Source organism: Myodes glareolus, chromosome 14 (genome assembly GCF_982192425.1).
Source record: "Myodes glareolus chromosome 14, mMyoGla1.1, whole genome shotgun sequence".
Lineage (NCBI taxonomy): Eukaryota > Metazoa > Chordata > Mammalia > Rodentia > Cricetidae > Myodes > Myodes glareolus.
In genome coordinates this window covers 68,184,602-68,208,020 of record NC_142039.1, presented here as the reverse complement: position 1 = coordinate 68,208,020, position 23,419 = coordinate 68,184,602, and the positions used below count along the sequence as shown (strand labels likewise).

General features: G+C 44.9%; 1 long non-coding RNA gene across 1 annotated transcript; it reads left to right on the top strand.

Annotated features, from left to right (window-relative positions):
* The first annotated feature begins 741 nt into the window (after positions 1–741).
* Positions 742–13,021, top strand: LOC125409085 (uncharacterized). Its single transcript, XR_007234680.3, has 3 exons — positions 742–3,736; positions 11,609–11,773; positions 12,395–13,021. It is a non-coding gene; the product is annotated as an uncharacterized LOC125409085 (long non-coding RNA).
* The last annotated feature ends 10,398 nt before the right edge of the window (positions 13,022–23,419 follow it).

The window sequence follows — 23,419 nt, the reverse complement described above, 5'->3', positions numbered from 1 at the left end:
CTGAGGCATATGAGATCATCATAACCAGGAGGATCGGAGAACATTGTTAACCTGGGAATCTAAGAACATTTTAAACTATGGAATTACAATACTGCTCCCTGACAGATTTAAAAGCATTGCTGCCTGGGATGTCTAAGGCAGTTGTTACCTGTAAATATAAGAGTGTTATAGCGTGAGTGATCTGAGACCAGTTACCTGGAATATGAAGACAGTTCTATTTCCTGGAAATCTGACACTATTAGCAGATGGAGGATTTGGTAACATTGCAACCTGGGGGAATCAAAATTATTTTTAACTGGCAGACCAGATAGCATTGTAACCTGGGGTATATGAGGTTGTTACCTGGTAATTAAGACTATTGCTACCCAGAGAATCTGAGACAATTGAAACCTAGGGGATCAATATCATTGTATCTGCGAATCTGGGAGCATTGTTATCTGTAGGATATGAGACCATTGTTACCTTGGGATTTGAGAGTATTGTAATCTGAGTGTCTTAAAACATTATTACCTGAGGTATAAAGACAATTGTCACCTGGAAGATCTAAACATTGTAACTTGGGGGAAATGAGAACTTTATAACTTGGAGGATGTAAAACTATTCTTACTTTGGTGATCCAAGACCATTGTTTTCATAGACCTGAGACCACTGTTATCTGGGGATTTGAGGCCACTACTACCTGGGAATTTGAGGTCACTGCTAACTGGGGATTTGAGGCCATCGTTACCTGGGGACTGAGATCACTGTTACCTGGGGAACTGAAATCATTGTAAACTGGAGGATCAATACTGTTACTTGACATATCTATGCATTGTTGCCTGGGAATTTGAGAGCATTATAAACTGGTAATCTAAAAGCATTATTATCTTGGTTATGAAGACATTACCTATGTGATCTGAGACCATTATTACATCTGTGATTTGAGACCATTGGGCCATGGGGATACAAGATCACTAACTTGGAATTCTGAAATATAACTTAGGGGTGTCTTAGAAAATTGATATATTGAATATGAAGCAGTTATTACCTGGGGAATCTAAAAGCACTGTAGCATGGCTATCAATGACATTGTTACCTTGATGTTCTGAGACTACTGTGCCCTGGGCAAACTGAGACCATTATTACGTGGGGATCTGAGAGAAAGCATTGTAACCTGGGATGCTGGGACATCACATTTGACAACACTGTAACCTGGGCGACGCGAGGCCACTGCTACCTTGTCATCTGAAAGCATTGTTTCCTGAGGAGTCTGAGACCACTGTCACCTGGGGATTTAAGGGTGCTGTAATCTAGGACATCAGAGACCCCTGTTTTGTAGGTATCTGAGACAGGTGACAACGCCAGGGGTCTGTGGCATAGTTACCTGAGAGACACCCTCTTATCTATGTGATCCGGGACTCACTCACATGAGCTGTATTGAGACCATTTTTGCTGAGAGCGTTTGATGCTATAAGAGCTGAGAATTTCTGTTCACTGAATGAGTTGAGACCACTCTTTCCTTAGGAGCTAAAAACTGCTTTTGCTCAGAAGAACAGAGATACCGTTTCCTGTCTGTCCTAAGAAGAATGTTTCCTGAATGACAGCTCTTTTTTACCTGGGCAGCTGATACTCCATGGACTGGTCTGTACTAGGGACACAGCAAGTCGAAGTGCAGTTCTTGCTTCCTAACCTGTTTCCCTTGTAGCAGAGGGGATCTTAGCATCCACTGGACCTTGGCCAACTCCAGCACATAGTCAGCATCCTTTGAAGACCTTCAGAAGCTTCATGTGTTGGAGGTCCCTATCGTATTGGAGAGTGTGGGGACTCCTGTTCTCCTGGTGGTCCTTCTCTCTGTTATACCTTCCCAGCCTTCAGGAGAGCTGACTACACACCTCCTGCCTAGCTCAACCCACACGCTCACGGAGTCATGTGCAGCCAAGTGGCCACAGGCCCTTTGTGAAGAGTTTGCTATACAGAGCGCCTGAGTTTTACAGATGGTTTTTGGGACATTTTAATGCAGAACTTTGATCTGGAATCTTACCAGCTAACAAATGCCATGAGTGGAAAGGTGAAACATCACAGTCTCTCAGCAGAACTCTGACACCAGTGGCGCCCACACTGCCAGAGAACATGTTCTGCTGGAACCCACGTCTCCTCTCTGCCGCTCTCATTGCATCATTGTTGATCTTGGGAGAAGGGAGTCAGCTTCTTGAAACACACAACTGGCCCCTGGGTCCTGCTAAGAAGTTAGGTAGCTCATGACCATTTCAAAAGTGATTCAGAACCAGAACAGACATTATGCAAGTTCTTGGGCACCTCCTTGGCTCAGAAGGAATCCTTCCAGACCCACCCAAGCTGTTTGACATACTAGTTATTCCTTCTGGCTAGCTAGAATGTCATGGGATGCACAGGTCATCATTTGCTGAACCCTGCAGCCATGGAAGGATATGGCTTCCAGCCTTCTATTACTATTAGGAGCATCTGTGAGCACTCATGTGCAAGACTTTGTCTGCATGTAAGTTTTTAACTCCATTGAACGCTCAGTGAACCCATGCATGGACCACATGGTGATGCATGTTTTGTTTTTATGAGAAACAGCCTCACTCTCCCTTGGGGCAGAACTGTCTTATACACCTGTCTATACATCTCCTACTTTGGGAGCAAGAATGGCTCATGTGGTTATGAAAGGGAAAGGGGACATGCTAGGGGTTTGAAATGTTCAGACTCTTAGCTTCTGGTGAGGAGACGGATATACCAAGGTTCTTATGTGAGCCAGCTAGAGCATCACACTCTACGGGAGCAGCAGAGGACCATGTCAGTGTCTTGTCTTTGCTGGGAAAGTGTTCTGTCAAGATGATGATGTTGGAGAAGCGCAATCAAAAACACATAAGTCTGTCATCAGTTACAAATAGAAACCAACAGAAAAGCAGTAGAGGTGCCATTTAAAATGAGATCATGAAGAACAATATTGTGGCTCTTTTCTAATCTTTGTAGTCTTGGTTGCTAAGAGTCCAGTCATCTCGTGAAGGTCCCCTTGCCTACCCCCTCACAGGGGAAAAGGAAGGCTTTTCTGTGTAGACCCTAAGTTGACCTTGCTCTGGCCCACATCAAGGAACAGACCACTCAGGGAAATGTGCCTCAGACTTCAGGATGGCTGTGGAGCAGCTCCTCCCCAGGGAAGCAGCAGGGAGTAGCTGGTGTATAGAGAGCAAGAAGATGGAATTGGCATCTTCTGATGGGGACTTTGAGATGGGATACTTGGCTCACATTGTGTGTGTACACAGATGTGTGCAAGCTCATGTGTAGTAGGGTGCACATCTACATATATGTGCATGCAGATGGAGGCCAGAGGAACCTAGGATGGTGGTCCTCAGGCATTGACCACTTTGAGAATTTTTCTGTTTTGGTTTAGTTTTGGTTTTTTTGACATAGGATCTCTCTGATCTGAAACTCTGCAAGCAGGTACATTGAGTAGCCAATGAGCTGTAGGGATCTGCCTGTCTCTCTGACCCTTTTTGCTTTTCTCTGTCTCCTCTGCCCCTCACTGCCCCTTTCTACCTCTCTATGCCCATCTCTGCCCCCTTGTCCCCCTCTGCCTCTGCCCTCACCAACCCTGGGATTGCGAGTGTGCACCATCAAGCCTGGCGATTTCAGAGGATTGGATCCACACGAGCACTTCACCAGAGGTGCCGTCTGCCAGCTCAGCTCACCACTTTCTAAAAGCCACGTGTGAGATCAGCCTTGCCATTCCACCCAGGTATGCTGCATGGCGTTTGTGGGTGGAGAGATGGGACTGCCACTCTGCGTCAGCGGAGGAAAGTGATGTGGAAGATGATGGGGCTTAAAAGAGAAAAGGATGGACCGGGAATGCCGAGTCTGAGCCATGGGTCAGCTGATCGAACTGTGCTAGTGTGCTGTGTGCCTTGCTTCTCCGGTGTCCAGGAAGCAGAGCTCTGAGAAAGTGTTTGTCAAGTGGCACCTGGGCTTGTCTGCTTCATGGAAACGCCATTCCTTCAGGGAAACATTGGCCTCTCGACAGACTCTCCTATGACCAAGGGCTTTGCCGCATTAAAATGTGACCTAGCCCATTAAGCTATCACATGAAGCCTATAAATAACTCCAGAAATGAGGCCCCAAGACTGCCTTTCACTGTTGCCATTTGAAACAAATATTGGTGATTTACAGTCAGGTTATTGAGGTGGCCATTGTGTTCCAGACTTCACCACCTCCCTCAATATGGCTCAGGAAATAGGACCTGACAATAACCCCAAAGTAGGGAGAGATTCTGCCTGGTAACCCCCCTCCCTTTCTTGGAGCTCAGCCTCCCTAAGGACACTCCTGTTACCCTACTAAAAAGACTCACCTTTTTCATAGGCTTAAAATCATCTCTTAATTGCTTTATGATGTCCAATAACACTGTAAATTCTATGCAAATAGTTGTTACTACCCGACATGCCTAGGATATAGTTCTGGAAGTTCTGTGCCTGTTCAGTAGAGATATAACTATTAGGTACCTATTTTTAATCGACAGTCAGCTGGACCTGACGACCTGTAATTATGGAAGGCTGACTTCATGTAGGGTTCACCCTTCCAAGAATTCTGATTTGATGGGAGCTAAGATTCTTACTCTGATTGCAAGCTAGATAAACTTTTAGTGGTTTCCTGGGTGCAGGCTAATATATCATTTGTAAATAGGCTAAAAGATACTCTCTTGGCAGAAAGTGAGATTCCTGACTCAGAAATAAAGAACAGCAGGTTCCTTGGGTCTCATGTCCTATGAGATTTGTTGAGAGGGTCACATGACACCAATGCTCTCAGCAGGCTGCATTCCAGGGAGGATGCCCACATCATGCATGCCTGCCTCCTGTTCAGACAGGGGTGGTCTTTTGGATGCAGCAGCATGAGCAGGCCTTTAGCCCCAGTGGGAGGGGCTCTTCTCTCTCCTAAGCATCAGAACAATTATAGTCTGGTACAGAGGCTAAGTCTCCCTCATCCTTGATGTCTGCCAAGCTGCCAAGCACCCCTGGAGATCCGTCTCCACAGAGACCACAGATGAAGCTCTTATTACAATGATTTTCCGGAATCAGTTCCTTCTTCAAATTTTGCAGGCAACATCAGTTTCCACTTTGATGGCAAATAAACAAAGTGGGCCCTGTGAGGCAGCCACAGAGTCACCCTGCTCGGCTGGGGTAAACTGGTAGTAGAATGCTGGTAGTCAGGTTTCTCTGCAGCTATCAGGCTGAGGCTGCATCCTTTACAGATGGGGGCCAACTGGGCCTCTCCAGATGCCACTGACAGTGAAGTCTGGTCAGCCCTGCCCAGGTGTGTCTCTGCACCAGGCTGGCTATGGGGTTATGAGGACTTTTTTCCATGTTGTATCTGAAGAGGCACTTATATTTAATCTTCATTCTCTCTCTGTCTGCCTAGATCTGTGTGGGAAGCCTTCATACTCTGGGGACCTTGTCTCCTCTTGTCTCATCCCAAGTGGTCCTTGGGATCTTTTGCATTTCAAACCCTGTCTTGGCATCTGTCTCTGCAAGTACTAAATTGATGATGTGAGTAGACCAAGAAGCCTATTGCTTTATGAAGGATAATCTGATGAACGGAGACAGAAAGCTTCCTCCAGCATCTCTGTAGTCAGAGAACGGGGAACTCCTGTGATGAACAGTATCTCTGGAGGCAGCACCCCGTGTCATCTTACAGCATGGGGCAGCTCATTCGGGGTATTTCATTATCACCCCCCTCCTTTACCCAGGAACTGCTTCAGAAACAGAAGCATCCAGGTACAGATTGTTTTCAAACTATATTCCTGGTTGAACAGCACAGAATTTCTTATCCTTGAGGGCTTAGTTTAAGGTCACTGTTCTACCCAGTTCTCCATGGCCTTATCACTGTAGTTTGTAAATCTGTCCCCTATTGGGCGACAATCTTTATTACTACTGGATGCATGCTGTTGCCAGGGACCCACACAGTCCATCCAGTGTGGCTGAATAGAGATTTATCACATGATCAACCAGTGGGAAATGACTGATGTACGAGGAGCCTAACTGACAGGCTTCCAGCTGCTGCTTGCTCCTGTTACCTTTCTTTGTCCTTCTCTCTCAAATGTCCTCCTTGTCTTAATATGGTCAAGATTCCTTTGTTTTCCCCCTTTAAAAAAGTTATTTAATTCTATACATGTGTAAATGTGTATGTCTGTATATGGGTTTGTGTGTATACGAGTGCAGTCTGTGCAGAGGCCAGAAGAGGATGTCTGGTACCCTGGAGTTGAGTTACAGGCAATTTTGAACCATCCATTGTAGATCCTAAGAACTGAACTTGGATCCTTTGCCAGACCAGCAAGGGCTCTTGACGGCTGATTTCTTTGCTCTTCCACTACTGTGTGTACTCAGTGAACTCAGAGAGCCTCAGCAAAGGCAGTGTCCCTGTGAGAGGCTCCTGAAGGCTTTTGTGGTCTCCTAAAGAGGCTTTCAACATCTCTGTGGGAGTGCTCCAGCCCAGGGTGTTCAGAGATGGAGCTGCTCCCTTTGGTGACTCTGAAAACCCCACAAAGGTGAAGAAAGAGCCTTGTAGCTGTAGGGGCTTCCCCAGACAGGAAATGGTGGAATCTCTGGAGCTTGTCTCTGTGACTGAGACGGAGAGTGCTTTGATCAACTTGATGGCCACTTCTGAAAATGTCACAATCTATCCCACCTCCCCTCTCCAGGCCTTTTCCTGGAACAGGCCCTGATCATTTAGAAAATGTCCTCTCTGTCTGGAAGCCAACACCCTCCCTCGGCACATCATGTTCCTGAGTAACCAAGCTCTGGCAGGGTTTTCAAACTCGGGGGGACGTCAAGTCCAAGTTCTCTGAGAGGTTTTATGGCATCATCTCATGACCCACACCTAAGATCCAGTCAAGTTGAGCCAACTTTTGGGCGTCCATCCGGGTGGTTAGTGCCGCTCCTCTGTTACCCATCTTCAACCATGCTAGCAAGGCTGCAACCTGAGACCCCATTGTTGGTGAAAACAAAGCAAGCAGGGCTGTGCTGGCGAGATGCCCACACCGTGATTTCACCCGGCAGACCTCTTGCTCAACAGGGTCTAGCCGAAGCCGATCCTTGCTTATTCCCACCGCTGCTCCCAAGGCTTTTTAACATGCTTCCCTTTTCTGTCCTGTGTGAAACAGCATGTCTCAGCGTTCCACCGCCACCCCTGCACCTCTTCTGTGGTCTTTCCATCACTCATCTCATGCCTTTTCCCTGCCACGACTGTGGCTCTCACCGCGACTTCTTTCAAAGGGTGTGCCAGTTGTTTTAAAAATATGTGATCGCATCGTCTGCCTTTCCCCCTCATTTTTATTGGAAAAAAATTCCCCAACTGCTACTAAAGATCTTCAATATATCACTCCCCTTTGTTGTAAAGTATTTATTACAGTGTTCTCTCGTGGGCCATAATTTACTTCACTAGCTCCTAGTTTTTGACATTTAGGGTGTTGTAAAAATTATAACAGCATAGCAATGCTACAGTGAACTTTATTTGACGTACATCTTGGCATGTCACCAAGATCATCTTGGTGTGGGTTGATCAACTGGCTATTTAAGCAAGCCTGTGTCCTGGTCAGCCACTGAAATTGGGGGCTGTTTGTTACCAGCTCTGTTTCATTGTTGACTTACAATGAGCTTGAAAAAGTTCCAACTTGGAAATGTACATACGGGCATTTCAGGGAGGTCAAGGCCCAGTCAGCAGTCAGCTATTCTTCAGTGCATTTTGGCTTTACAGCCCATTGGCCTAGGCCAGCCATGGATCCCTGCCCACCTGCATACTGAATTTGGTCCATGAGCCTATGATACAGAGGCGAGCAAATAGGTCGGTAACGTCACAGTGCCTTGTGGGTGAGGGTTTGACTTTCCCTCATGATGGGTGTCACAGAATTTTGGTAATGTCTTAAAAAGTGGGTTTGTAACATGTAAATAACTCTGCCCCACTGATGCAGAGTGGTGAAGAGATGCAGAGAGATGAAGTCTCAAACATCATCTCCTTTACCCTCACTGTTGATCTAAGGTTGGTGTTGTTTCCTTGATGTTTGCTTGAACTGAATTTTAATTTAATTTGAAGTTTTATATTTTTTTACTACTGTTGAGAGTGAGAACTTTCCCCAGAGATGTGCTGTCATTGGCATTTGTGTTTATTATGTGTAGATATGTGTGCACCCGTACCTATTTGGATGCCAGAGGTCACCCTCAGGTGTGATTCCTCAGGAGCCGTCTGATAGTTTCCACCCTGGTAGCAGCCTGCCTTTCTGCCAAAGCAGTTAAGTTTCATCTGCGCCTGTCACCAGGTGCCTGTCCACCATCAGCTAGGTGACATTTGCACCCCCTAAAAGTGCCCACCAGGCACAGCCTGCTCTCTTGCCTCCTCTTTTGTCTCTTGCCTTTCTTGTCTCTTGCTCCTCTTCCCTGTTCTCTGCCTGCCTGCCTGCCTGCCTATCTGCCTGCCTCTCTCATATCCCCACTCCCTCACTGTCTTTCACTCTCCCTCTCCCCCAACAAACCTCTTGCACTGACGGTTGAACATGGTGTGTTTGCTTAGTGGCATACATTGGCAGGGCCCACCAAAAGGTACCCACTTCGCCTTTCATTTTTTTATCCTTTAATTGGTGCCAAGACTCAATAGGCTCTCCTAGCATTTGGTCTGGCCACGCCGGGATCCTACCTGCATGCTCCACCTGCAACAGATGTGCTGTTTCCACCTGCAGTAGATCTGCTTTCTCATTCACCAACGGCTCTGCCGTCTTCCATTCAGTACGGGCAGTTGAGTCTCTGGCAGGGATACCCACCTCTGACCATTCCCCGGGATGTGAGGCTTCCTTTACCAAGCACAACCTTCACCCCTAGCTTTTCTGGAGTCTGAGTACCAGACAACTGTGTGTCGCTTGGTCTATTAGCCCTTGGCCCCTGTTCTTGTGTGACAGTGCACTGAACAGCCTGTGCCTGCTTTGTTTCGTCCTTCTCTGAGTCCCAGGGACCCCTAAGGCTCTACCTTCTCTCTGATCTTCCTTGGGAATTGAGTCATACACCTCCTTGCTCCCACTGGGATGTCTTTTGGAGAACCTCTGACCACTCCTTTCAAATTAAATCAGGCCTCAGTATACCTTGGATCAGGAGTTCAGGGAGCAGAGAAAGAATTATTTACTCTTTGGTTTTCTTTGCTCCACGACCTGCTTGTTTCTGTTGGCTCTCCCTCTCTCAACTCTGTGAACATCCTGTCTGTATGTTTGTGTCACTGTAGAAGTCAGAGAAGCCAGCTTCATCTTGCTCAGCACACACCAGCTCTCCCTGCCGTATCTGCTGATCTAACCCTCAGGAAAGTGTGTACAGATCATTTGTCCGTGAGTGAATCTAATTCCAAATTTTAGAGTTCGATTCCTTCAGAGTTACTTTCCACGTGGACACACGTGTGCTTGTCTGACTTCTGCAGCCTGCTGCACCCACGTGGACATTTCCTTTCCTGCTCTCTCCCCTATCCCAGCAGCCTGGGAGGCCCGCTTAAGCTCTGTTCAGCTGGACTCTCCACGTGGCTCTGGCTCTTGTGGCCTGCTGAGCACATGCACATCTCCCCTCTCTTCTGCTCCTCCTGGTGTTCTCTCCCCTTGCAGTCAGCCTGCAGACCCGCTGCACCATCTCTCACCTTGCAGCCAGCCTGCAGACCCACTGCACCATCTCTCACCTTGCAGCCGGCCTGCAGGCCCGCTGCGCCATCCCTGTTTTTGCCTGCAGTCCTACAGCTCCCTTTCCCTCTCAACTTTCTCTAGGAACTTAGAAGAACACACCTGCACAGTGTTCCACTTTGTGACCCTCTCTCTCTTCCTCCATGGACTCAGATTTTATTACAACAATCTGGTCTCAGTGCAAATCAGTGGCCAAAACTGACAAATTTGATTTCCAAGCTACCACAAATAGTTAACAACTGCTATTTGCCATAAACAAATGACCCCCAAAAATCTAATACCTAAACTTGCTACACTTCCAAAGTCCCTTACCTCTAAGGCTCCTAAAACCCTTATATCTCTACGATTTCTTTGCACTCTGCTCTCACAAATAACAATATCTTAAGATTATATTGTAAACTCTGATCTCAGGATTTGTAAATTGCTCATTGGGTATGGTTTAAAATCTGTATAATTTGTAACAAAATTTGGCTTAAAGCTTATAACAAAAGATTTATAATTAAAATTCTATACATGGGCATATATATATATATATGTGTGTGTGTGTGTGTGTGTGTGTGTGTGTTTTAGTTCCTATTTAAGATGTGTATGTATGTGTGTGTGAGAGAGAGGGACTTGGATTTTTGACTCTATATGTACATATCTATAAGCTGGATTTAACACTGTGTGTATGTGTCTGTGCGTATATGTGCTTATAACTTAACTATTGTCTAGAAAACATGTTTCATTAGCAGCCATGTGGCTCTCCTCCAGCTTGGCAGGTGACCTCATCAGGATGTAGATGGCCACATGGCTGGCAGACATATCATGTGCTAATGAGCTCTGTTCATTGTATCTCCTTTCAGACTAAGAAAACAGCAAGTCTCAAATATTTTGGATTAGTATGGACTTTTGTATGATGATAGAAATGTTAAGTTATATTTGTTACAACATATTGTATATGATTCGACTCTGGTTTAGAATATATTCTATATGGTCATAAAATTTTAAGGTTATAAAGAGCTATTCAGATTAACAAAAGATGACTTAGAGATTTACACCTAAGTACTTATGTCTGTGCTAAGTATCCAATATCAAGTTTCTAGAAAACTTAGATCAGTGGCAACATACATCTGATAAATAAGACATATATTCTGCAATGGAATGCCTGCCCCCTGCCCAGAGAGTCCTTTTCCCAGGGGTGGGCATTTGGGCAGGGACCCCCATGGCTTGTCAAGGGCAGTGCTGGACTCTGGACTCCCTCAGTCCCTGCTCATAGGCCCCACTCATCTCACGGGCCCCCTTTCCTCCTGTTCCCATTTGGCCCTGGGGATCTTTCCCCTGTCACTTTCCTTGTCTTCTCAGGAAACAGCCTTAGCAGTTGTTCTGTTTTCACCCATGGAGTGAATATTTTGGATTTTTTATTGAGCCCATTATCTATGATTAAAAAGTTTTATTTTGATACTAAAAGAGCTTCAATTCAAAATCATTATTTTTAAGGCTAAGCTTAACAGGGGCAGAACATAAAGTCCTTGTCTTATAAAAGCTACTAACTTATTGTAAACTGTTAAGGATAATTAAGAAATGCAAGTTAATGGTTGGTCACATTAAACAGGAATGGAATGTAAAGTCCTAGTCTTATGAAAGTTGCTAACTTATTGTAGACTGTTAAAGAACACAAGTTAATAGTCTTCTTAGAGATGATTCAATTCTTTAATTGTAGTTGTGCTTAGTATTAATATAATTAATTACAGGGATAAGCCTTGCTTAGTCCCCTGTATATGTTTTCAAATTTAAGCTTAAAACAAGTAACTAGAAACAAGCAAAGTTTGTCTGTTCGGATATACCAAATAGGTAGATAGTCCTCAAATGCTTCAGAGATCTGCAGAATATGGCATTTGAAGTATTTAATAAAAAGCTATTTTTTTGTGTGTGTGATAGACAGACATACCAGCTCCTGGCAACCAACCCTATTGTCTCCAGAGAAGATGGATGGGAACAGAAGACTCTCCACCCGGAGCTTGCTTTAAATGTGGCAACACTGGTCACTTGGGGTGGAGGACTACCTTTCACCTTAACTGCTGCTCAGATCCTGCCCAGACACTGGTGAGCTGATTGCTCTACTTTGCCTAGACAAGGTCGGTTGGTTCCTGCCACAGGAATGCCTGGCAGATCCTCTGGCCTGGCAGCTGAAGACGGGTGCTGCCCTGGACCTCTGTCCCCAATGGCCATGGAGGAACCTAGGGATCTGTCCTGGTAGCCAGTAAGTCTGTCATTTTTAATAGATTCAGAATCTGCTTGGGCTGAACTTCTGCTCTCTCGGGTGAAATTTATCCCTCTCAGATCTGACGGTATCTGACGATGAGGTGAGCAATAGCTTTGCTAGTTTAACAGCAGCAAGGCTTCAGCTGTGTTTAAAATGCAAGTTATAAGGGCTAGAGGACATGGAAGCTTAAACGGTGATTTTTTAAAGTGAGTTATGTTTATAAAAGAATGAAATATTTCAGATTTCTTTCCCTCGCTAAGTTATTATTTCATTAAGATTCCAAAAGTTCATAGTCTTAACGTTCGCCAGTGGAATTCTGATAAACTGTTAATCCAGCTCTGGCAGAGCACCACGACTATCCACATAGTCACATGCTCAAGATTTTAAATGCCCTTTGGTTGTTTTTCAAGTACAGACTTCGAAGTGCTTCTCATTGTGCTGAAAACATCTGTCCATCCTAGGTAGACCCGTTTTCCTGGCTAGAGGAAAGAGCGTTAATGCTTTTAACCAGAATAATTTTGGGTGTCCTGTGACTCAAAAGTGGGAAAATTGTTGTAAGCTCCAGGGAGCCGAGCAGAGCTCAGATGGACTCCAGATAAGTACCACCCCACCTATGTCCGCTCCCGAGGGGGGACCTCCCCACCTTTCCCTCATCCTGGGACTCCCCTCCCTCAATTACCGGGATCTAAGAGCAAAGTTCCCTCTAAACTTCTTAACTTTATGTTCTGCTCTGCCAGCATCCTGCCAGGTCTCCGCAAAATCTGCATCCTAGACAGCTTCAAAATGGCTATCCCTGGTGGTCCACCCTTACAGACCGCTTCAGCGAGGCCTGCACTTTCCTCGATCCCAGCACCAGAGGGTCTCCCAGAGCCCAGACAGCAAGTGGAAGAGACACCTATCTATCCCAGGACTTGGCCAGCATCCCAGCTTTCTCAGGTCCCCCAAAGATGATGATGCCCCCAGACAATAGTCTGGCGAACTGTGTCTAGAGAACACTGCACCCCCATTTCTGCCCCTCCTGTTACCCCTTCCTATTTCCTTACCTTCTTATAATAAACAAAAGGGAGGAATGTTAGTTCCTGCCATGACAGCGGCCTGCCCCTGCCTCCAAAGTTAGGTGTCATCTGTCACCAGGTGCCTTTCCACCATCAGTTGTGCCACATGTGCACCCCTTAAAAGTGCTCGCCAGGCACAGCCCACTCTCTCATCTTTCTTTTCCCTCTTGTCTCTTCCCTGTTCTCTGCCTGCCTGCCTCATGCCCCCACTACAACATGGCCTTTCACTCCCCCCTCCCCTAATAAACCTCTCGCACTAACTTAACTCTGTTGTGTGTGGCGTGTTTGTTTAGTGGCATACCTTGGCAGGGCCCTCAGAAAGGTGGCCACTTCACCTTTCCTTTCTCCTCTCTCCCTGTGGTGGCCCTTGTTCTAAAGTGTGTTATCTGTTGAGGAGCCGCCTCATGTTGTTGCTTGTGATAGATCTCACTTCTCTTTCCTTGCTGAGGTTAGAGCAAGCAAACCTCCAACATCAACCTACTCCCTGCAGGTCAGGCCCCTGTGAGGGGAACAGGAAGTTTGGGAATGCCCAGGACATTTCCACAGACACTCTGTCATCCGTAGTCAGGGAAGGTGAATGCCCCAGGCAAACTCAGTGGGAAAGACAAGGTACAAGGCATTTTCAAAGAACCGTATGGGTATGTATGGATTCGGCATCTTCTGCTTGTGGCCTGCAGAACTCACGCAGAAGCGCTGGGAAAGTGGAACTCTCAGAGAGGTTAGCTGCTGTTGGAAGGCTCCAGGGGTGAGAACAACTGGAGTAAATGCAGACAGGTCTCAAGATGAACTGAAGGCTAAAGAGATGGCTCAGGGGCCAAGAGTGCTTTCCACTCAAATGTGAGGCTCTGTGTTTGTCCTCAGCACTCATGCAAAAAGCCAGGCTTGCTGCATATACCTGCAGTTCTAGAGCTGTGCACACACACACATGCGCTCACACACTTGCATGCACACACTTGCACACGAGCACACACACACCTGAAAGAAGCAATGATTTTTCAAGTCCTTGTGGAATATGAGAGTGAAACGCTGCCCATCCACGGAGTCATTTCCTCACAGAGCTGCAAGCTGCAAGGCAATTTTCTAAATGGCTCTGATTGTGATGGAGTTTGAAAGACTCGCAGTGTGGTGGGGGTAAAGACGTTGGCAGTTGATCCTCTGTATTTCTGGGCTCTGCACCTGTGATTGAGCAAGCTGTAGCTAGGAAATGTGTGGAGAAGTTAGTGCCTGGGTTCTGTGCAGACCTTCCCCCTGCAGTGTTCCCCTGCAGCACAATATAAGCTATCCGTGTACTTTTGCTTTGTTGTGTGTGTGTGACAGAGAACCTAGACATGATTCGAAGCCACATGCATGGTCTGCAGGAACAATTTTTTTTTTTACTTCTATACTTTTTATTCTTTTACCAGGTAATAAGGGACCATGTCTGCTTTAGCAAAATTGGTATTTCTATTTTATTTTATTTTTTAATCTTTTTTGTTTTTTTTGCTTTTTTATACATTTTTATTGATATTTTTTGAGCTCTACATTTTTCTCTGCTTCCCTTGCTGCCTCTCCCTTCCCCCTTCAATCCTTCTCCAAAGTCCTCATGTTCCCAATTTACTCAGGAGACCTTGTCTTTTTCTACTTTCTACTTCCCATGTAGATTATATCTATGTAAGTCTCTCTTAGTGTCCACATTGTTGTCTAAGTTCTCTGGAATTGTGGTTTGTTGGTTGGTTTCTTTGCTTTATGTTTAAAAACCACCTATGAGTGAGTACATGTGATAATTGTCTTTCTGTGTCTGGGTTACCTCACTCAAAATAATGTTTTCTAGCTCCATCCATTTCTGCAGGAACATTTTATAGAAAATATTGGGGCATCCATGGGTTCTCAGGGAGGGGATCTTTGATACAAAAACCCAAAGCTTCAAAACTAGACCGACTGAACTATGTATTAGAATACAGCATCCAAAACGTTAAATATCAAAACTTCTGGGATGCAGCTAAACAGTTGCTTCAGGGTTCATGTTGCTCTGATAAAGAGCCAAAAAGTAATTCAGGAGGAAAGGGTTTTTTTGGCTTCCTTATCCTCAGTCACAGCCCTCTGAGGGAAGCTGAGGCAGGAGCTGGAGGCAGAACTAGAGTAGAGGCCATGGAGGACACCATTTACTGGCTTCCTATGGCTTCTCAGCCTGCTTTCTTATTAAAGCTGGGACCACCAGCCCAGAAGCGCCTTGTCCACAGTGAGCTGGGCTCTCCCACATCAACCATTAATCAAGACAATGCCATATAAACTTGCCTACAAAAGGAGGCATTTCCTCAACTGAGGTTCCTCTTCACCGATAATTCTAGGTTTGTGTCAAGTTTTCAATGAAATCAACCAGCACACTAGTATTTAGAGAAAAATAAATTCTTGGATTGGAGAAGAGATGTCCAAACAGCAAAGCAGCAAACACAAAAGCTTTTTGATCTGAATAAAGATACACACTATTAAATAGTATTTAAGGGACTGACAAGTCTACTCAGCTTCATGAAGCCTTAAAAAGTAGACCAGCTTAGGGGCCAGAGAGACTGTTAGAGCACTAACTATTCTTTCAGAGAACCCAGGTTCAATCTCCAGCACCCTCCTGGCCATCTGTAACTTCAATTGTCAGGCCTACAAGGGCACTACCAATATGTCGCATGTACATACATGCAGACAAAGCACTCATATACATAGCTTAAAAAAAGTGCAAGCAGGGCAGGAATTGGAGCAGTCAAGAAGATGCAGGTAAGTTGCACTGAGGATGAAGATGGCACAGAACTGTTAATACTGGAAGGCTGCAGCACAGGCCTGTGATACAGAAAGTAAAGGAAAATACAGAGGCTCAGGCGTTCAGGGTCATCCTTGACTAGAGAGAGAGTTGGAGGCTGACCTGGGCTAGAGTCCTTGTCTTAGAAAACAAATAGTAAAAAGTGAAAAATATTAACTTGGGTGAAGCAAAATTAATAAAAATTCAGACAGAAATTGGGATCCAACCTGAAGGTCAGAAAAGCAAAGCAGCCAGTCACTGGCTCTTGCATCTACCTCAGTCCGAAATAGCGATCCTGCCTCCAGGAATTTCAGAATGAGACTGTGTCTGAGATGTGTCTTCTCCTGTCTTATAATCCTCCCTAGTTCTGGGATTAAAGGTGAGCATCACTACAGCCCAGTTTCTAAGGCAACTAGTGTGGTTACTGGGATTAAAGGTGTGTGTTACCACTGCCTGGTCTGTAAGGCTGACCAGTGGGACTGTTTTATTCTCTGATCTTCAGGCAGTCTTTATTTATTAAAATACAAATGAAATGCCACTACATTTGAAAAGATAAAAAGGGGAAGTACTGTGGGATAACGCTCTTGTACTCTGTAAAGATTTGTCACTTTTATTGGTTTAATAAAATGCTGATTGGCCAGTAGACATGCAGGAAGTATAGGTGGGGTGACCAGACGAGGAGAATCCTGGGAAGAGGAACCCAGATGCAGATAAAGAAAGATGAAAATGCTGCACTGAGAAAAGGTACCAAGTCACATAGGTAAACATAGACAAGAATTATGGGTTAATTTAAGTTGTAAGAGCTAGTTAGCAATAAGCCTGAGCTAACAGGCTAAACAGTTTATAATTACTATAAGTCTCTGTGTGTTTCTTTGGGACTGAACAGCAGAACAGAAACTTCATCTACAACTGGATGTAATGGTTCATAGTTCTAAATCTAACACTTCAAAGGCTGAGCAGGATTGAGTTTGAGGCTAGCCTAGTCTACAAATTGAGATCCTGTCTCAAAATATAAAGGAAAAAAAATCCAGAAAAAGAGAGGGTCGGGAAGGAGAGAGAGGTAAGGGAGACAGAGAGAAATAACACAGCAACAACAAGGAAACTCTTAAAAAATATAATTACCTCTGAGAAAGGAAGTTGACAAACTTTAATGATTGAATCAAAACAGATTTTAAAATAGTGAAGAAATGGCATGTGTGGCTTAAATGCTGCTCTGCTCAATGTGACACAAAATGCCAGGAGCAGATGGTTTTGCCAGGAATTCTATCACACAGCCAAGGAACAGTTCCCATACAGAATGTTCCAGAGGAGAGGTCTCCCTCTGACTCACGTTCTGAGGAACAGCTTTAGGAAAGCAGACCAGACAGCACGTGAAGGGGGAAGGCATCTCCCCTCAAGTGCAGAGCCCACTGCGTGGCAGCAGCAGAGTCCAGCCATGCATCACAGAAGGGTGGTGGCAAAGCAGCGTGCTTAAGGGCTGTGAGGTGGGCTGTGCAGCGCGAGTCTGTTCAGGTCATTTCCCACAGTAACCATTTAAAACTCTACAGCCATTGGTAGTTCCCCTCCCCAGACATGGGGAACACAAGGCTCTGCTCCCTGGAGCAGAAAACAGCTGCCAACAGCCCAAGAGCCATGCTGTAGGAAGTAAAATATCAGAGTCCTTTTCAAGGCTTTCTTTTAGATTTGATTATTTTTAATGAGCGTTTTGTCTGCTTGTGTTCATGGTGCTTGGGTGCTTGAGGACACCCACAGAAGGCACCAGGTCTCCTGGATCCAGAGTTAGAGACAATTGTGAGCTACCACATGGGGCTGAGAATTGACCCCAGGTCCTCTGAAAAGCAACAAGAGCCTTAACTGCTGAGCCATCTTTTCAACCCCCTAAAATACTTTCCATCTTCAAAATAAAAGCATAATTTCCATAATAATTTTGCATAATTTACATAATAAAAGCTTGTTCATGGATTGCTGTGTTTTGATCTATGTATGTACAATGACTAAATAAGATTAAATACCTTGATGTTGTTGGTTATTTATGTGAAGAAAACTTAAAATCCTTTTTAACTAGCTTTTTAAAAAAATTAAGGTGTGGTGACACATTCCTTTAATCCCAGCACATGAGAGGCAGGGGCAGGAGGAGCTCTGTGAGGTTGAGACCAGCCTGGTCTACAGGACGTGTTTAGATAAGCCAGGGTTAAGTGGTAAGATTGTCACCCTAGGAGGTGTGTTTCCTGTTTGCTCCCAGTGCACCAAGCATGACTTCTGCTTTGGGGGAGTTGTTGGAAAAGTCCACTGGGAAAAGAGCATGTGGTGTCCTTACATGAGTCCAAGACTGAGACAGAAATAAAGAACAAGCTGCAACTCCAGAAGAATCCAGAACTTCTTGACAGTGAATAACTGCCACGGTTGCTTTCATTATCAGAGGATATGCAGTAGAAGTCAGTCATTATGGAGGGGATCAGTCAGATGCATTTGTGAACGTCGACATCATCTTAACTGGAGTTCATCAGGCTCCCACCGAGAAGGCGAGCGCATTTCGCAGACAGGCCAGTTGATCTTTCGGTAAAGAATCTCAACGGCAAGAGTCACTCCATGATGGTGAACAGTCATTCGAAACTCATCTCAGCCGAAGGCAGTTCAAACAAAAGGGAGGAGGGGCTACAGAAAACACTCAGGAGACTACTTGACTTGGAAAGAGAATACAAAAAGAATAGCCTCCTGGTGAGGGCTTAAGGAACTGTCTAAAGCAAACCTGTGAAGCTGGAGAGGAGGGTGTGAGGGGGCCGGCTATAAATCATGGTGGAATAAAGAGAGAAACAAGCTATGGTAAGAATTTGAGGCTTTAATTTCCCTTGGACATTGCCGTGGGAATGCTCGTTTCCAGTGGGGAACGTTGTTGAACTGCACATATAAATTTAACAGATGAATTGTTTGCACAGCCTTCTAAGTAAAAACAGCAGATTCTCCATTTCAAAACCGGGGGGTTTGCTTTAAATAAATAAATTTAAATGTTTAAATTTCCTTCTTCATTCATATCCTGGTCATTTTGTTTAAGAAAAGGTTATGTGGTTTTCTTATTGAAATATAAAAAGGAAACCTTATTAAAGAAAATGCTGCATTTTGTTCAGGCAGGGAGGTAGATAACAGAAGTGTTTGCTTGCTTGTAACTGATGACATCAGCTCCCACTATTGTAGAAATAAGAGTAAAACCGGAACTTCTGCATAAAATTCAAATTTGCACATGAACTAGAAAGCCACAATAGAGCTGTCATCCTTCAGGACCAGCTTGAGCAATGTCCACACTGCACATCACCATGTCCTACTACCCGAGCCACTAGTGTTGTCTATGAATATAAAATTGAAGCAAATATGACAAAATAGGCAAGCATCTTTGTGTAGTGAGTACTGCTCTGGCTCTGAAGAATCCATCCAGTCTTATGTTTGATTAAGTTGGAGTTTTACTCTAAAACAAAATAATTTCTGGTACAAACAAAATAATTCAAGGTTTTCTGTACCATCCTATTTTGCTGTTCCATGTTAGGACCGCCGTGGTGCACGCCTTTAATCCCAGCACTCCGGAGGCAGGGGGATCTCTGTGGGTTCAGGGCCAGCCTGGTCTACAAGAGCTAGTTCCAGGACAGGCTCCAAAGCTACAGAGAAACCCTGTCTCTAAAAAACCACCACCCACACCCCCCTCAGAAAAACTCAACCCCCCTCCAAAAACCAAAACAACACACACACACACACACACACACACACACACACCAAGCAGAACTCTTTGATCTAACTGGATCTTAACCTCCCTTCATCCCTTAGTTAAAGAGATCAATTATCATTAAAGCTGAGAAGAATCTGTTATCAGCCGTTCCTGTTACCATTGTGAGATATTCAAGGGTGGTAGGAGATACAGGAATTCCCAAGGAGGAAGGGAACCTGGAAGATTCTGCAGACGCTAAGACTGCTGACACAGCTCCTGCCAGGGACTCTGCACTCAAACATGGGGACCAGGGGGAGGGCTTAGCCTGGGTGTATGCAAAGGAGATGCTAATCACCTGTGGTCCACAAAGGTCTGAGCACTGTCACTGTGCTGAGTCGGTGCTCCAGCCAACAGCTTGAATTTGTAAATATAACAAGTTGATCTTCTAAAGCTCATGTGGAAGAAGAATGGACAGAGAACAGTTAGGATTGGTACAGGCGGGGGATTAGCTTGCCAGGGATTTAGATACTTTATAGAGCTAAAGCCATAGACAAACAATTCAAAAGAACAGAACAGAATAGAGAACCTAGGTACGTGAAGCAAATTGGTCTGTGTTGCGGCTAGGCTTGTAAGCCAGGGAGTTCCAACAGACAGTTCAATAAGAAAAAAAAAATACTCTCTCTCTCTCTCTCTCTCTCTCTCTCTCTCTCTCTCTCTGTAGTTTAAGTGTTTAAGTGAAGTTATACTAGTTGGGGTGATAATGCCTCCCTAAGAACTGTAGACTAACACCCAAGTATGGAAACCTTTTGAGTTATTCATTGTTTTACAGAATCTCCAAGAGACTCTCAAAGCAATATAAGCAATTGCTGTTGCTCTTGTTTGCCTTCCCAAAACTAAAGTTAAGTCTCTACTACTAAAGACGCTATGCAGTTTGACCATAGGAATCAATGGATCTGACCTGAAAGCCTCCTTCCTAAGGAATAGTTTTAGTAGTAACAAAAAATGCTATACTGACTGCCCAGGCGGGAAAGCAATCAATGGTCCCAACCCAGCTACACTGCCTAGGAGCCACAACAATGCCCAGCACAAGAAGATACCCCTCAGAAAGTGATAGTAGCTCTCATATCTCGGTGGTAACCAGCGGCTGCCTCATTGGACAGAAGGCCTGCTCATCATGCCTGGGACTGAAAACCTAATCGACCACCCATAGCTAGTGAGGTCATGAAACTTAGTGGAGACCCCACTGCTGCCACTTTCCGAAACCGGTATAGTTCCTAACTCATTCTAAATACACATCTTAAACCCACAGAAAAGTAGCTCCTAACCCTCAGCAAAGAAGCTATTTTATGAAGCAGACAGAGACCATTACAGAAAGTCCCAACTGGTAACATGCAGAGTTCAACTTACTATGAGTACCCAGCCTAACTGATAGCATCTACAGCAGACTCCCCTACACCTAAGGCTCAGGGAACATCTTAGAAGATGACGGGGCCAGATGGTAAGAGCCACAGGACCAGTAATTCTGTTGTGAGATTATTCCTTTGAGGTGTGATAGGAAACTTATATCAAAGGAACCTCAACAGTATGGCTACCCAAGCAAAATCTGACCAAGGACAATACCAACATAGATGCCAACATAGATGGTGGAGATCTCATTGAGCCCCACTCCTAAGTGAAGAGCTACAGGCAATTAACAACCATGGAGAGAGGAAGAATTGGTCTTCCCCAGGGATGAGTCCCTATCTAGTTATCCAGTACTAAGTGATCAGCCCTAAAACATCCACACAAGCAACAATAAACAGACTCAGAAGGTTATAGACATGTAAACACACACATGTCACATACATCCGTAATAAAAAGAGACCATGAATTTGAGATGGAGCAGTAGGGGTTGGAAGGGCCGAGATGCTTTAGTTGCAACAAAATTTAAAAATAAAATAGTTAATGGTCACATTATACCCATTCCCTGAGGTCAACCGTGCTAAGAATGTGCTTGCCCTTACCAAAACCTGGAAAAATGAAAAGGAACACAAGAAGCAGGCTGGGGAAAGCCATCACTGGTTGCTCCATAGATTCAGTGGGTGTGAGGGTCAGATGCCTCTGCCTTTGGGTGTAACAATACAGTGGTGTCACACTACAGATGTGCACTTTCCTTCAGAAAAATGCATGCAGATGTCTCAGATGCCAGATTCTAGAGCTCTGGAATATTCCTAGCTGGAGTGCAGGGGAGAAATCAGTAGTGCACATCCAGGGAGCAGGCAACACGTGGTAGTGAAGCCTACACAATGTGGGCTGTTAATCTAGACAGGAAATGATGCTTGAGACTTTGTTAAATCTCAACCAGCACGGTTTAAAATGGTGTGCTCAGTCCATTAGCACATATGAAGAATAAACATGCAAAACCCAGGACTCTAGTGGATCTCAACAGGAGGACTATCACTTGGGGGTAAGGGTTAGAATGTGACTGGGGAGGGGTGTACAGGGTCTTTAATGATACTGCAAAAACTTGGTTGGTGATGATGGATCTGAAGTGAGCTTGGTGGAATTCAGAGATCCTGCAGTCGGGTCCATGTCCATGGTGGTTTGAATGAGAAATGGTTCCCAGCTGGTGGCGCTGTGGTGTTTGGGGAGCTGTGGAACTTTGCTGGAGGAAGTACATCCCTGGGGGTGGGCCTTGAGGATTCATAGTTTTGACATATTTACTGTTCTTTCTTCTGCTTCCTGTGTATGGATTAAAATGTGGCTTCTCAGCTTCCTGCCCTTGCTGTCATGAAAGACAGTAGTCCTCTGGAACCACAGCCAAGATAAATTGCTCCATAAGTTGCTTTTTATTGGTGATGGTATTTCATCACAGTACCAAACTGTGCCTTGGTACTTTTTCTTTCCTTAAGTATAGGCATAATATTGTACACCATCTCTACATCTTTACATTTTTTTTTTCTAGACAGGGTTTCTAGCTTTGGAACTTATCCTGGAACTCACTCTGTAGACCAGGCTGGCCTGTCTCTGCCTCCTGAGTGCAAGAGGAGCCTCCTCCACAGAGGAGCTGGGAGACTGGACCGACACCTGCAGAATGATGGCAAAATCACCCGCAGGAACTGCAGCAGGGCTCAGTTGGTAACGTGCTGGATGATCTGAGTTTGATCTCCCCCAGCACCCATATTAAACACCACCACCAACAACGCAAGATGTGTGTCTGGAATCTCAGTGCTAGGTGGGGAGAGACAGCAGTGATGGCAGAATCCCTGGGGTGAGCTGTCCAGTCCACCTGAGTATGTGAGCTCCAGGTTCAGAGAGTCTGTCAAAAATGAAAAGAAAAGAAAAAGAAAAACCAAGATGGAGAGTGGCTGACCTCTGACCTCCACCTGCATGTGCACACCCACACATCACCCTGGTCCCCTGGTGTGCATGTTCACACACATATAAACATACACACTCAAAACCAAGTCAAAATTGATAAAAAGGATTTAAGCAATGATATGCAATTATTTAAGAGACCCAGGAGAAAAACTTTACACCACTGAATGAGAATAAATTATCTTATGTCTAATGAGATAGAGTCTAATGTCATAGAGTTGCTCATTTTTATGGGGTGCCATGTGTTGTCTTGTGCAATGTTCAAGGCAAGGTAAGATTTTTCTCTCATTTTGGTAAGAACTGCTGCATCATTTCTCCAGTGATAGACAGGAAAATCCAAGACTTCCTTCCATATCTCTTTCTGCCTTTGGTATCAGGGAATGATGGCCTCAGAAATGAGAAAATGCTCTTCCATCTTTTATTTTTGGGGAATAGTCTTTAAATCTTGTGAGACATGATGGGCAAAGCTGTCTGGTACAGTCCTGAGCTTTTCCTGTTGAGAATTTTATTGATTATTGGTCTACTTGGTTTTTCTATCTGTTAATGATCTATTCTTAGGGTTTGAGGGGACAGAGTTCAGGGACCAGGGGTAGAGGATCTTGTGGAACTGAGA